This window comes from Calliopsis andreniformis, chromosome 9, assembly GCF_051401765.1.
Source record: "Calliopsis andreniformis isolate RMS-2024a chromosome 9, iyCalAndr_principal, whole genome shotgun sequence".
NCBI lineage: Eukaryota > Metazoa > Arthropoda > Insecta > Hymenoptera > Andrenidae > Calliopsis > Calliopsis andreniformis.
Window position 1 is genome coordinate 16,295,527 of NC_135070.1, and position 12,943 is coordinate 16,308,469.

Sequence of the window (12,943 nt, forward strand, 5' to 3'; positions counted from 1 at the left end):
ATTTTTCTTGCGGAACTATAAGCACAGTACTTTAGTCTATCGATTATGTGACATCGATACGTTTGATAGAATAATTCTTGACGATACGAAGAAGACCAGCGTGGTTGATAAAGGCTGTCACTTTTGTGGAGGTTGTATGGAATGTAAATAGTGCTGAACTGGTTTGTGACGGTCGATATACGCCTTCGTTGAACAGGTTTTCGCGACGTCATTAATATTCATATCCAGTATATGAGGTATCCATATCATGCTCCTCTGCTATACTCTGTGCGTAGATTTTTTTATAAACGAGTTGTACCAGTAATAATGTTTGCATCGTGAGTTCATGATGACTTCGATACCTTTTATATTAGCGATTGAAATTGTGACCACTAAGGACTTTATTATTAAAATTGTATCAGAAATTTTTTGCATTTTACTTGGACGTGGATCCAACATTGATAATAAATCAGATATGAATTTAGGTCTTGATAATCTTCAAGAGGCAACAAACTGTGCATCAGAGTGTATACTCTCACGATAGCAACTTTGAAATATGATAACTTCCATCAAAGCTCTCAAGATCGTCAAGGATGTTAGTCCTTAAGCTGATGGACAAAGGCGAATTCGCAAGCCAGGGCAGAGAATTTCAAATTGGCTCTCCTTTTGAAGCATACATATAACCACGGCTGTTTGATTCAACGCGAACTTCTGAGATTACGAACTAGGACGCGTAATTGTTTTAACGACCTCAATCGTGACGTATATCTTGCTTCGAACTGAACTGTGCAACACAACAGACGAATCGGAACTGCGAAAGTACATCTTCGCGGGACCTAAACCTGATACTGAAGTTTCGACATAGCAGGCATCAACTCATATAACCCGTTTATGCCTACTAAATCGATTTCGACAATAAGCCAATCTGAAGTTACAGAGCAATACAAGGTAATATGTATCTCCACAACTTAGCACAAGTTCAAATTTTAGAAATTTTTACATTTTTGAGTTTTCAAATTTTCAAACTTTCAAATATTCAAATTTTCGAATTTTCAAATTTTCAAATTTTCAAATATTCAAATTTTCAAATATTCAAATTTTCAAATTTTCAAATTTCCAATTTTGTAAATGGTCAGAATCCTATTTGTTTTAATTTCAAACCATTACCTGACACTATAGGTGCGAATACGTGAGAGTTCAGAGCTAGATGGTGTCAAGTACCATTGCACCAGGAGGACACTGATAATTGTACTTTGCATTTTAATTCAGTTACACAGATTTCATTACATCCTCTCTACGACCAGACTACCCGCCTCCAGAGGAACGTAGAGATACTCGCGTGCTGATATTTTTTTTCGCAAACATTATTTAGACGAAAGTACTTATTCACGGGTGCAGTAAACCAGCCATTATAACTCTCCGGAGGCAAATAACTGCAGAGTTCACCCCCATATCGCTCACTTTCATAAATCGAGCCAGGAGATCTTTCCTCCTCGGACAAAGGGACGACGAATGTTACTCACGAGGAAGACTACAGGGGGAGACTTGATAATGAGCCCAAGAAGATAGGAAGGTATCGTAGAATAAATCCCTGGCACGGAATGAATGATAAGGGGGTTGGGGGATGAGAGAAGCGATGCTACAACAGCGGAACTGTGCTATCGAGGTCGTTGTATACTGAAACACGGAGGCACTACCAAGCGAGAAATATAATACTTTGCACTGTTCTCTTGACCCTGGAGCACAAGAGCGCTTAACGAGTTGAAAACCGTGCCGCTGATCGCTCGTAAAATGGTGCATTTGTATCCTGCATTATTTCTAGCCAGGTGAAAGCTACTAGTTATATACGATTGCTATTAGTCCCCCGAAACTGGGCTTGGAAATTCAAACGATTTCTAAATTTCGACAATGGACTAAACTTACCAAATTTCTGCAGGAACTGAAAGTTTGCAGAAAGCTTCCCATCTAATTTCTCATTAAGCTCCTGACGACTCTAGCAAAAACTGTACCACATCGATTAAGCAACCACGAACCATCTCCAACGAAATTCCCTCAATTACGAAACGATCGATGGAGAATCTATTAGCTCAAATCTAACGATGATAATCAATTTTTCCAATGGCCGAGTACTCACCGTTTCGCAGCTGTGGTAGAGCCCCTGACACAGTGTCTTCGCGAAAAAGCCTCTCGACCACTTTTATTCTGAAACAAAGGGAAATGGACGATTATTAGTCTGGTCGATCCTTGCTGAGATTTCATCGAAATTATTGCTTCGCTCTGTTCGCTGTGAAATAAGTTTCTCCGTGGCCCTGGTCGCGCAACCAAGTGGAAGCTGTATTAAAAATTCAAAGGCGACGCTAGGGGATGGGCAGAGAGTCGGAGAGAACTGAAAGAGAAATCGAACTTCTAACTCGGTTGCGGCGTCGACGAAAAAGCACCCCTGACCTTCGAGCACTCTGGAGACGATCATTCCTTCCCTTTTTCATCCCGAGGGATTCTCTGCCTTTCCCTCTCGACAAGAAGTTTCATTCGTCTCTCGCACTTTCAGCCTTTTTCCCCCCCTTCGGAGCCAGCAAAGAAATGTATTATATCGACTCTGTAGAATACCGTCTCGATTCCACCCCCTCGGACGGACGATCTTCCGCCATTTCATGTCGATGTGTTTTTTCACGCAATATTGAGAAACAACGACATTCCTTTCTCTTTTTTATTTGATTCTTTAAGCGAACACGCTTTCCTTCGAATAAATCTTGCTAATTGGTATACCACCGTCCTCCAACTCACTTTGGAAACTAATTATTAGAAATTCAATTATAAGCAACTCCTATTTGAGGTAATAGAGTTTCATGAAGGAAATTGATTGATCAGTGTGTATAATTTGTTTGAACACTGTCGAATAGGGGGAAAGTGATTTTGTAAAATGAAGTGGAGTTTGCTGTGCAACGTTCATGATTAAATAAACTCCACAAGTAGTATGCTGTATATATAACGGTTCAGTTCTGTGCAGTTATTCGATATGGTCAATGAGTAAAAAATACTTAGCTTTATAATTCTATCTTGGATGTAGTAGACAGATAAGGAAAAATGTTTTCCACAGCGTACACCACAAAGTAAATTACATCCAAAAACGAATAAACGAAAGAAGAGACTCCCCAGCGAGAATCGACTATTATCGACAGCTGTCAAAGATATCCAGATTTCAGGAGGTCCTGGGTAGAGATCGTCTATCGCATATTACAGGGGCGGACATGAAGAGATTTATAAACTGACCCACATTCGTTGTCAAAACTATTTTTTCAGGAGAAAAAAGTATAACTATTCAGACATCGTACCTAAATTACACATAAGGATACATTTTAATGTAATAAATCACTTTTTCCATATAAATTACGAACAGAGTGCAGCATGCAACTAATTTTCCATTTCCCTTTGCTTTTCTTTGTGTCGCAAGTACATAAATCATTAACAATCGCATCCTTCTACTTATCACGCTTAAACTAACGGGAAGTGGCACTAACACAGTTCTGATAAAAATTAATTGGTCCCGTGACCCTGAAAGAAGGATAATTTCGCGATGCATTTATCGTTCCTATGCACAGGAAAAGCGTGCAATATACTTCGTCGTTTGATCCACTGGAACAGCTATCGACCCTTCCTGTTAAGTATCCTTTTAATTAAAAACGAGCCATCACGCCAATGTGATAACAAATATCGAGAATGCATGGCGTACAGTACGGTAATAGCCACGGGCAAATGGATCTATTGCAGCTGCAATTAACGTTACGTTACAATTAATATCGAGTCAGTGAAGCATCTGCACGCTTTTCCGCGGAATCACGCTTAATTGTCGAACGCGACTAAAACACCGAGAAGTGGCTAATTGTGAGCTTGACATCCATTTCCATGACAACTTTCGCGCCGTGGCTACCTTTGTACGCCATTGCACGTGCATACCTTTGTACGTCAATGCACGTGCATTTTTCTACGCCAATGGCTACTCCCACAAGTCTCCGCGCTCCTACACCCGCGTGTTCCGCTTCCTACGTCGCTGTGAAATCATCCTTCGTGTTTAACTGGACACTTCTTTTGCAATCACATTACATACAAGGGAAATAATTAAGTACCTCTGTTTGCTTCTAAGTAATGTCAATATTAAACACCACTGAAAGCACTTAAGTTAAATAATTAACACCAACCTATAACTGCATTTTACTACTAATTTATTGACCCTTCTGTTTCCTATCCAGCTCTATTCATTCTAATACAGATGCACCTAATGCATACTACATATGCAATATGCAAATAAGCTTGTCAAGAGACAGCAATCCAGATTCTCCAGCTCTGCAGGCTCCCTCCCCTGCTGCGTCAACGATTCAAATAATACCTACTGCCATTAAAATATAAAAGTCACCCCCAGAAAGGCTCGCGAAGAGAACAAGAATCCTTGTCGAACCGAGTAGGTAAGTATGATCGAAAAGAGAATTAATACAGTTTCTCTCAGCTTTAATAAATTCGCCGCTGAAGAGGCGAAACTCCTGAATTTGCAGGTTTTAAGAGGCAATCGACCCCGCTATCCAGAAGCACCATCCATAAAACAAATCCTTCCGTTTCCATGCGCCGAAACATTTTCCGACGCGTGCGTCTAAATTTTTCACACCTCGCACGTCTTCCATTAAGTTTTCTATGAACTCGTCACGTACGTGCGCTTTCGTGCCATAAAAGTGGCCGTACGCCTACGCGGATCTCCGGTGCTTCCTCGTGAAACTGTCTCACAACAGCCCAGTGTACGCCTTCTATTACGTTTCGCTGCGAGTTTTCCTTTACAACGCACCCTGCCACCCCCACACCCTCCCCGTACAGCTGCTATACAATTTTTCCCCTACATTTTACCCTGAAATTTTCCCTCCTTCTTCGCGTCCACACAACAAGTCCCTGCCTTAATATTTCGCCGCGAAACTTTCCTATGTTTCTACGTGCTGCTTGCACGCTTTACAAGCTACATGTAAATAAGCCGACGGAGCGTGTGCACGCGGAAGCGTGGCGCGACTCTGTGTACGGACGATTATTAAAGCTGCTATTATATGTGCGCGTGACATTATAGCCCGTGCGGGCAGAAAGAGAGAGTCCGATGGCGAAGGGAGGAAGGAGAAAGTAAAGGTGCTCCTAGTAAACCGTCGAGAAGCGTAAATCAATACCAGCTTGTTCGTGTCGGAGTACTCGTGTGCTATTGACTCGAATTTCGAAAGCCGAGAGGCGGCGAAAAATAGAGGGGAAATGGGGGATGAAGGGTTTGTTGAGTGACGATTTTTATGGAGATGTGGGCAGTGAGATGAAATCAGTTAGCGAGTCGGGGATGGAGGATAGAGCTCTAAGAAGACTGTTTAATTTTTTCCTTTGACTATCAGAGGTTTTTATTAACTCTGAACTGTTACTGGAATGGTTGACACTTACGTAGATTTTCTGATATGTGGACACTGAAAAGACACTTCCATCTCCCCAGGAAAATTGATTAAGAAATATTAACGGACACCAGAGGGACGAAAAGCAGCACACCATAATTGCTCATGACGCAAAAGTGAAAATCATGCCGGACGTGATTCACAGTAGAGGAAGTAACCTTGAGCAGCCAACTGATTTCGTTCCAGCTATAGCCTCTCGAATTTCTGACGCAAACATTCCCGTGAATATCTTTTGCGAAATGTCTGCAATGCGATTTGCGCAAATTAAACGCTCCAAAATGAACTTCGCTCACGGAATAAAATTAAATCTTCGCTAATTTAAGATAATGAAACGCGACGCGCCATTACGCCCCGTAATTGTCAGAAGAACTGCGTCCACTTGAAACATTAATTGACGAAACAGTTTAAAAGAACTCGAGGCTGTTACATATCGACTGCGGGAACGCGATGAATTGATAAAATGAGGGTAACCAAGGAGGTACCAAGAAAAGATTTTATTCGCCAGGCCTTGGTCTTTCAGCCGAATGGACTTCGCGGGGCGGATTCATTGGGGCGGCCGTTCTTTTATGATGCATGAGATTTCCCCGATCCCCAGATAATGGAATGGGAAATAAAGTGCGAACAATCCCGTCACTCCCGAGTTCACCTCGACTCGGAGTATTCGCGCGAAGAAGTGTGCGCACGCTGCACGCCCACACAATGGTACATTGTTTGTGTGGCGAATGCAGCCTCCAGGAGCGGTGAAATGTAAATTTGTCCCTGAAACTGGTGGACAGGGGCTTTAAAATTAGACAGTGTACGCGTCAATGTGGAAAAGTTGCAGTATTTTCGTTACTGTCGGACGTTGACCGACATCGCAACTTCAACTGACATTGTGAATGATTAATGTGTACTTGTACTATGAAAGATAAAAGAAATAACCGAAGAAAATAATTTTCTTTTTTTTTATTCTATTCAGGAACAATATAAAATGACTACGATATACTTCAAAATTGTATAACAAATAGTTATAGCAAACGTCTAAGGTTAATGGGCTCGAAAAAAGGAAAAGTGTTGCGAAAAATTTCACTTTCTGAAATGACGAAAAATATTCAATAAGCTAAGTAGCTAAATTGAGTTAGACATTAAAGAATTCCTCTGTCGCAGAAAATTGAATTTTCCCACTTCCTAGGTTCAAGCAGGGAAAAGGTTAATTTCGAAGCTACCCTTCGAGCTGTTCTCAGTTTTCCATCGCGATTACGCAGAAATCAGCAGGGATCCTCGATTTTCGTCCGACAGGACAAATGTCAGCGCAAATCGGAAATCAATTAGCCCGTAATGCAATGTACCCCCCTCCTACTGGTACATCAAATAAATTTAATCGTCGCCGACGGAATCCAGCGCACCATTAGCTGAGACTCCACGATCGTAAAATCAACTGGAGGCCCGTAATAATGAAATCGTGTCGCAAACGAGGGTCGATAACGAGCCTAAAAGCGATCGCAAATTTTTGTCCTTCATTCTCGCGAAATGGAGTTAGAAACTGCACGAATTTATGTGGTCGTAACATAGATAAAATACTGCAACTTGGTGGGTGGTCTAGGGCGTTGGTTTAGGGCAAAGAAATGTAAGTACTCTGGCTTACGGTTTTAAGTGCCCCGTAGCCTTAAAATGTTTTATGAAAATCAGAGTTTATGCTTTCGTTCGCGTAGCTGAGGGTAAGCGGTTCACCTCAGCTAGCATTTTAGACTCTGCAATAACTCCGTTCGTTCTTTTTTCTTCAAATTCTTTTATCTCTTACAATTGGTCTAATTATAATTTTAATTATATTTTTCTCATTCCTCGGGCCGAATTCTTGCACGATGTTGCAAATATGATTCCACGTGTATAACTCTTTTTTTTATTTTACTTTTTAAAACCCGCGATAATTCTCCCAAGGTCCTCATTTGCGTAGATAATATTACGCCACAAGAAATATAGGTGCTAGCAACAATGAAGACTCATAATTTTCTACGCACAGCTGAAAAAATAAACACATTCTAGCCATAAATTAGCTACTGAATGTTAACACGCGATGAACGCGGTTCTCCCATATTGAGATAAAAGTCGCCGATCAGTGAATCGAGGATTAAATAAAACGGTTGCATAAAAAAACTAATCAGGGGATCAGCCAGGCGAGTATAATATGTATAACGCGCATAATGCAGTCGTATCGGTAATAAGGAACGCTGGCAATTAGAGCTGAATAATTAAAGGGTCGTTAGTCCCGAGGATCGCTGAAACAGCTCCAGCCTCGCATAAAACGGAAATGAAGTCCAGAATCTTCGAAGAACGGACGCGCCGACTGAATTACAGAAACTATCGATCGCGTCAGGCTGCGTCTTAATTCTTGCTGGTCGTTTCTACGAGGAATGCAATAATCGTACGTTAAACGTGACACAACTGCAACCCCCTCCATATAATTAGTGCCACACGAAGGGCGGGTGGTGTCGCGTTATAATGCATTCGCAATGCCGTTGAAGCACGTAATTACCGAGAGTCTGTCTTGTGGACGATGGTGGGTACATGTTAATGGGAAAATATTAGGAACAATTTTTTTCCTCTTCAAAGGATTTTAGGGGCAAAGTGAGGTTTTTATAGAGATCTAAAAAATAATAGCAACTTAGATAGAGTGATATGCCACAGCTGATCTTATAATTTATAGCTGATATTATAGTAAAAGCTCGATTAATCGGAGTAAGACCGGATTAAAAAGTACAATAACTTTTTCAGGTCCAATTCTCTAAGTTTCCTTAGATTGTAATTAAGTCATCCAATTGTCAAAATGTTCTTTAATTTACTTTGGAAGTGGGTACACTTAGAAGACAAAAGTAAAAACCCCTGGGAAGCTTCCCACAGCTGACAGCATTCGTAGAACAATATTCGATGCAAATTCACAACACGTTATTAAACCTAAACTTTCACACGATTAGAAAGGTATTATTAGAAAATAGCCCTCAAGCAATTTGACAGGCCCTTTCATCGTGACAGAGCCGAAATGACACACGACGAAAGTGGATCGAGGGAACCAGGAAAACGACTTGCCACGGAAATCTGATGGACAGTTTTAATTAAGATCGATGCGCAGCCCAGTGTTCGAGGGGGCGCGCGCACGCACGCAGATCGACGCGCTAGGTTTGTATACGAAACTGCCGCGCCGTAAGAATTAGCATAACGATCCTTCCGGCATCATGCATTTTTCATATGTTCGTTCACCGGTAACGAATGCACGAATCTCTATTTTTTTTTCTTTGCTTTTTTTATTCCTGCAACACGGCTAGCGCGCGCCGCGCCGCGAGTAAAATAATTTGCGAGAATAAAAACACCCGTTGTGTTCACACTTAGCGCATTGAACCTCGAGCCAGGCACTCGTTGTTTTCGTAATCATTTGCATACCTTTGTGCTCGCTGTCGCGATATTTAACGCGATGCGACCGTTTAACATCCACCGACGTTCCAAAGAAAATTATTCGCTGTCCTAGAGGAAGACACATTGAAATAAATGAGTTTTTATTGGATTTTTCGGCCAGTGATATTGGATATTTTATAGGAAGCTTCAGAATGAAATCCGAAACAAAAATACCTCAAGTCCAATATGTGACCAGTATTTGGAAATACCGAAATTCTAAAGCAAAATCAACTAGTTACTTTAATTCTCTATAAAAATAGAAAATAATAGAATAAATCATGTCAGAACCGAAATGAACTGATATTAAAGAATCAATTGTTCTGGTTCCCCAAGATCACCTGCAAATCAGTGAATGAATGCCCAGCATCCCAAAGATCCATTTCCCAAGTGGGCCAAATTGGGTCGAAGCGGAAGACGAACGCGACCGTAGAGGTCAAGAGAGAAAGTTACAATCAGCGTACTTGGGTGGAACACCGAATGAACGGTGCGCGCGCACAGTTACGTTCCTCCGGAAAATCCGCGAAAACCAGATAACCAGAGCTCCCTTGATGGTAATAACTGCCCTCGGGTCGCTTTCGAGTCTACTAAAACTATTCCCCGCGAGAGGTAAATGAGTTGAAATTTCGAGAGAGTCTAGTAGGATCTGTTCGACATTCTGAAGTTGCTTTAACACAATTTTGGAGCACGAGGACATCCAAACGAGAAACGGGCCTCCTCGTACCTCCGATAATTGTACCTATCGCGTTAAGCAGCAGATGTTAGTTCGGATTATTAGGAAAACTTTGCGTATCTGCATTCTGGGAACGCTTGTGTAAGAGATCTCCAAGTTCTTGGATACTGTCTGTATAATTTCATAATATGGATTTACTAATTATTCATTACACTTTGTACTATGCCAGAAAAGCCATGTGGTTTCAAACTTATTGAAATATATACATGGTGTTCCAAAACATGTGGGCAGAATTTCAAGGGTATATCGAGGGGTGGATATGATGAAAAAAGTTTACGTAAACACCTGTTCTTTGAACCTTATTACCGTGCTATCAGTTTTATAGGTATTACTTAGACACATGTTATTCTTATAAAGAGGATAAAGTGCGATGTCAGAGAAATTTGAAATATTTTAAAATACTCTATGAATTATTACTCACTTCCTCTTAAAGTAAAAAAAATGTCAAAAATCATTATTATTTCCACTTATTCTTATGAAACTCTGCATACATCACATGCTGGCATGAACGTCCATAAATCATGCGAACGTTTCAAACAAAAGACGCAGAAAAGGGAGGCGAGTAATAATTTTAATACCTCTCGTAAGCGAACGCGTGGAAAAATCTACTCCTGTGGATGACAGTAATAAAAGAGCGAAAAGTTTGCGGATCGGGAGCAATATAGAGAATCAGGATGGATTACCCGACAAGAAAACGGTGCTCTCGGTGCGCATGGCGAAGAAACGCAGGAAATATGCGAGGGATGCGAAAAGTTCTGCGCGAAGGAAGGCGGAGAGGACAGAAGGAGAGGCTGGTCGCTCGTGTAAGTACGAAGAAGAATCGATGTTCGCCAACAAAGTGGTAATACCAGGCCATCCACTATTCACCAGATATCATCGGGCAACCAGACGAGAACAAGTCGCGAGGGAAAATGGAACAGATCAATCCTGATGAATTATAACGTGTGTCAATATTTGCTGACAGTCTATTTTAATTAACACTTTGACGATGGGACACTTTCATGCAAAACCGTCCCATCTGTTACTCAATACGAAGTTTTTTATACTCCCATACGTGTCATGAATATTAATATATTAAAACTGTATATTTTATTATTGACGTTCGTTTTACACGCAACAGAAAATGTATATATCTACGAATTCACATGAATGAAATTCAGTGGTAGGCGCTCTTCTGATTAGAAAGCTGATATTGTAAATACTGGCTACTATAAACTATTCAATTAAGTTCTACGATTCATTTATCTCTAATCGACACGAAATTAATACTACTTTGTAAATTAGAGAACAAGTAATTTCCTACTCCACTTAAAAGCAAATGAAATGACGGAAAAGTGCACGCTCAAACAGATGATTGAACATTGAGCTAGTACATCGTGCAACGTTAACAACGTTTGATCTCGTCGCGGACGATCCTATCGTTATCGGCTTCGAACGTTGCATACTGCCTCTCTATCTCATCGCGGATCGCTCTATTTCCAGAAATTCGAATATTAATGTGGACAAACGGGCGGCAGATTCTCGCATAGTGTGAATCCAACTCCACGTTCTAATTCCAAAGCTTAATCCAATCTGCATGCAATTGTCAACGAGGGCGCGCTGCCGTACAGCCGCTTGATTTTAATTAAACCCAATGCAGATTAAATCTAGGCTGTAAACTTGCCGGGACGAGGACAGATTAGAAACTCGCCTTGTCCGCATAAATTAATAACGATCGGTTGATGCCCGGTCGCCTGGAGGTGAAACGGGCGATTAGGCGTCAAAGGGATCCAGGTTGAACCTGGAATTACCAGAATCAAATTCGCAGGTGGTAACCACCTTTGAGTATGAAATGAAACTCAGACAGCGAGAGAGGTAATTTAATGTCGCGTCAAGAAACAGATCGATCCTCCTCTACCGAACCGCGAATGCCTACGTCTGAATTCAAGTTCAGTAGCCAGATCGCTCGATTTCTCCACCCTCCCTCTTTTCCCTTTTACAGATTAATTGCATTAGATAGTAAAAGTTGGAGCCGAGGCTTTCTGGTTACGTCTTCTTTCCGCGGCGAAATCCCACCGCCAATCTCGCTGCCGCGGCGAACTCAAGTCGAGGCAGCACGGAATGAAAAGCAGCGGTACATTTGCATGAATTGGTCCAATTGTAAGGGCAAATGTAGGAGAGTAGCGCAAACTTCAAATATAAACCGTAGTTTGCCAAGTTTGAAGTCCTACGGGAGGAACGCTAATTAAGAAGGATTCGAGGTAATTAATTCGTATACCGGACGTTTGTTTCTGCCTCAAGAATCTCGCTAATATTCTACGCAGCAGCGTCTCGGTGGCTAAGCTACTCCCGCTAGCGGAATGACTCAAGTTCCAATGGGGATATTTCGGCCTGGCATCCGGTTCCGGCCAGTTAATAGAACTTTGAATAATCAGAGTATCTCTAAGCGTGACTTTAAATTGGACAGGTTCCAGTGCGTGGCTTGGATCGTTCGATCTTGGGATCGTCTTCGCTAAGACTGATTATGAGCCTAATTAAGTGAAGGCTGATAGGTACTAGCAACAATAGACTAAACGAGCAGGAGAGGGTTCTTGAATTTAGAGTATGATGGTTTCAATTATACTGATATCAGTCGTGTCCGTGTATTGATTGGGGTATGAAGAAATGCTGCGTCAACAGACTTCTCTTTTCATGGAAGTGTAAATGCCTCTCTAAAGTCAAATATGGAAAAAGCACCTTGACAGAACGCATATCACAGTATGCACAGGTAATCCAGTCTCGTTTCTGACGCCTCTGTCGTGCCATGTTAAAGTTAGCATCACGCAAACACGCAGGTTTTTAATTTGCATTCGTAACATGTTCTGATACCGTCGATCATGAATGTATAAGACGTTTAAGAAAACATGGTCGAACTTTAAAACATGATTCTACTGTGAGTATAATAGAAATTATATATGAATACGTCTAATAGTACGAAACCAGTATTCTCTACTAAAATACTTATAATTAAAGAAAAAAGAAGAACACTTAGAAAATCACATGATAGGTCGTCAATTCTACTCAACCTTTCAAAATTAAATCATCCATTTTTAGAACAACCTGTATCTAATAATTAGCGAGTATAACGGTTCTTTTAATTCCTCTCAATGAATGAGCTCTACAAGAAAAAGCATTAATAATCACATTCTCAATTACACATTACACGCATCCTGTTGCCTTCTAATGAAGACATCCATTTTCGATTGAAATCATCACAGGAAATTAAACGAGCCTGCTGTCGAATAGGCTGTAATAGAAAGTTATTTCATCTAAATGTACAAAGCAACCAGTTCTTGCACAACATCATCCAATTTCCCCCGACTTCGATCAG

General features: G+C 41.1%; 1 protein-coding gene across 1 annotated transcript in view; it reads right to left on the bottom strand.

Annotated features, from left to right (window-relative positions):
• Positions 1-2,113: 2,113 nt before the first annotated feature.
• LOC143183447 (uncharacterized) overlaps positions 2,114-12,943 on the bottom strand; it is a 63,718-nt gene continuing 52,888 nt past the window's right edge. Inside the window, exon 3 of the mRNA XM_076384973.1 lies at positions 2,114-2,181. The gene's annotated coding sequence lies outside the window, so the exon portion shown is untranslated. The remainder of the gene's footprint in view (positions 2,182-12,943) is intronic.